The sequence below is a fragment of the Aptenodytes forsteri genome, unplaced genomic scaffold, assembly GCF_000699145.1.
Source record: "Aptenodytes forsteri isolate BGI_AS27 unplaced genomic scaffold, ASM69914v1 Scaffold50, whole genome shotgun sequence".
NCBI lineage: Eukaryota > Metazoa > Chordata > Aves > Sphenisciformes > Spheniscidae > Aptenodytes > Aptenodytes forsteri.
In genome coordinates this window covers 838124-841489 of record NW_008795126.1, presented here as the reverse complement: position 1 = coordinate 841489, position 3366 = coordinate 838124, and positions in this window count along the sequence as shown.

Below are 3366 nucleotides of genomic sequence, written 5' to 3'. Positions count from 1 at the left end.
CTCTCAGCACAGTGTCCTTCCTTTTATTTTATGGGGATTTTCTCTCCGTGTTTCTGGTGAATTTAATACTGCTGACAGCTGCTGAGCTAATAGCCCTACACACTAAAGTGCTGTCTTCCAGCAAGGGTGTAGCACTGCAGAGGAATAGCTTTGTCTATACACTGTAAAAAGCCTTTTCAGTACTGTTGTACCAGAGAAATGAGAGGATGGTTTATAATTCTGATTGCGAAATACACTCACTTTGTTGTGAGGCAGCTCATATGGAAAAAAAAACAGGAAAAGTGGGAGTTTTTCCCCAGGGAAATGCTGTAAATATCAGCTGGGGTTCGGAGTCACCATTCATACTGGCTTTTTAACAAAAAACCCCCAACCTTCTGGAAGAGATAACAGTTGGGAAAGCCTGGCTTTTCTTTACTTCAGATTTAAGATTTAGTATATCCTGCTGTATAGGGTGCAGACACGAGGATCTGAGCTGGAATCCAAACCCAGCTTGTGCTCTAACCTGCTTTGTAAGTTTGGGCAAATCACATCTCTCTTGCTTCATGAAAAACTAGGGCTGACAGGTATTGTAAGAGATTATTTACCCCATCCTTCTCCCTGAGATAAGAACAATTCTCCCTAAATTGTTCAGAACAGATGTTTTACTAATTTCTTGTTAAATAAAAATATCTAATGGTGACTATTCCACTGCTTTCCTAGGCAATTTGTTGTGGTACTCAACTATTCTTACCCTTAACCCAACACCTGTTCTATCGCCTTTTCCAAGATGTAAGCTCATTATTTCTTGTCCTAGACTCACTGAATGCAGAGAAGAGCTAATTCCCTCTTGCTCTGCAGCACCCTTTTGCATATTTGAAGATGATATAATGTCCCCCTTCAGTTACGTCTTCTCTTCTTCAGACTAAATGCTTTGTAAAGTGTTCTAAGACTAGAATAAAGATGCTCTGTGGGCTAGGTTTTTAAAGGGCCGTGTTCTAGCGTAGTCACCAAGTTTGAAGCAAAAGCATTTTCAAAAGCAGCATTTTCTCACTAGGGATGGAGAATCGCGCTTAGGCAGAGCTGGTCCCAAAGGCTATGTCCATGCTGTCATTCCAACTGCGCTTAACACCTTTCTCAAATCCAGACTCGCCAACTGTCTGTGCTGTCGACATGCAGACAAAGGCGAAGGCTGAGATGAGGAGGGAAAGGTCAAGCGAGTCTCGGTGTGGATCTAAGTTTTCCTTCTCACAGTCTCTGCAGATTATTCATGAGCGGAATATGTGATAGCCCAGCCTGTCAGCAGATACTCTGATTGTGGCTCTTCCTAAGCACCATATGGATGCTTTCAGCCTGAGCTGCAGCCCTGCTAACAGTTGGTAGCGTGGATGAAAACCGCACGACACGCGGCGCTCGGTATTGTCGGCCCTGCCACCGGGACTCACCTGCACACCCCAAAAACGACACTACGCGGTTTCACCGGGGCTTGTCCCCCTGCCCGCAGCCACACAGCCTGTGGCAGCCCCTGAGGTACAATTCTGAGAGCGTGGCGGGATTTCCTCAGCCCAGAAAATGTTTTTTCAAAGGCATTCATTTAAATAAGAAAGAATTCTGTTGAAACAGAAATTCGGGATTGCTAGTTTAAGTTTCAGATGTATCAGCCTTCTGATGATCATCCACTATGTCTCACCTGCTGTCCCTGGACAGTGATGTGATGGATAGAGCATTCATAGACTTCAGGGCTGTTTTTCGTTCCTTGGTTAGTCACATCTTTAATGGTCTCATCCTATAATTATACAGCCACCGGAACTGTATGACCCTGAATCACAAAATTAGGTAACGAACCCTCATTCCAGCATGTGAGCACAACGTCACTCTAACTTCAATGCATCGTTCCACCCCAAAAAATGCAAACCCCCTGACAATCTCTACGCTGGTTAGAAACTGTTCCTCCTCCCTCTACTCTCCTTTCGATAAGGACGCTGCCGTCTGCAACTCCCTGTCCCTTCAGCTGCAGAAGTTGGATTGTGCAGTGAGATTGTGTAGCCCTATTGCTGCAAAATCGTTCTTGTATTTCAAAACACGGTGCCGGGAACATATGTGAGAGAAGGAGAAAGAAAGGCAGCTGAAAGTCTACAGCCAACAGCTTGTGTCAGAAAGCTGCTAAAGGAGGAAACAGTTGGGCATTTTTAATCGTGACGCGGTATCTGCAGGATGAACGCGAGCAAACTTGGCTTGCGACCGAAATTGTTTGCGATCTAATCAATTCCTGACAAACCACACGAGGCCGGGTGGTGGGCTTCAAAGTGAATTGAAACACCTGCCCCTAAAATTTTGTTCCCCGAACGTAAACTTTGCCAGGGCCTCCTTATACTTATGTCTATCTGTCCTGAAGGCAAACTGAAGGCAAATCACTAAACTTGCACCTCTGCATGGAGGCAAAGTTGCTTAAGAGCACATGTTGTTGAGGGGGGACATGGTGGGCCATTCTGAGGTGGTCGTAGCTGTGTGTTGCTGAGGGGGAACATGGCAGGGCACTCTGAGGTGGCCATGGCTGTGTGTCGCTGAGGGGGACACATGGCAGGGTGCTCTGAGGCGGCCATGGCTGTGTGTTGCTGAGGGTGGACACTGGCAGGGTGGAAACACGGCAGGGCACTCTGAGGCGACCATGGCTGTGTGTTGCTGAGGGGAAACATGGCAGGGCACTCTGAGGCGGCCATGGCTGTGGGGTTCTGAGGGGGGAGATGGGGGGCGCGCGGAGGGGAAACATGGCAGGGCACTCTGAGGTGGCCATGGCTGCGTGTTGCTGAGGGGCGACATGTCGGGGTGCTCTGAGGCGGCCATGGCTGTCTTCCGCTGAGGGGGACACTTGGCAGGGCACTCTGAGGCAGCCATCACCATGTATCGCTGAGGGTGGACACTGGCAGGGCACTCTGAGGGAGCCATGGCTGTGTGTTGCTGAGGGTGGACACTGGCAGGGCGCTCTGAGGGAGCCATGGCTGTGTGTTGCTGAGGGTGGACACTGGCAGGGCACTCTGAGGGAGCCATGGCTGTGTGTTGCTGAGGGTGGACACTGGCAGGGCACTCTGAGGGAGCCATGGCTGTGTGTTGCTGAGGGTGGACACTGGCAGGGCACTCTGAGGGAGCCATGGCTGTGTGTTGCTGAGGGTGGACACTGGCAGGGCACTCTGAGGGAGCCATGGCTGTGTGTTGCTGAGGGTGGACACTGGCAGGGCGCTCTGAGGGAGCCATGGCTGTGTGTTGCTGAGGGTGGACACTGGCAGGGCGCTCTGAGGCGGCCACGGCTGCGTGCCACCGAGGAGGAGCACGGCAGGGCACCGAGGCGCCTATGGCTGTGCACCCCGCGGGACCGAGCGCCGGGGCGCGGCG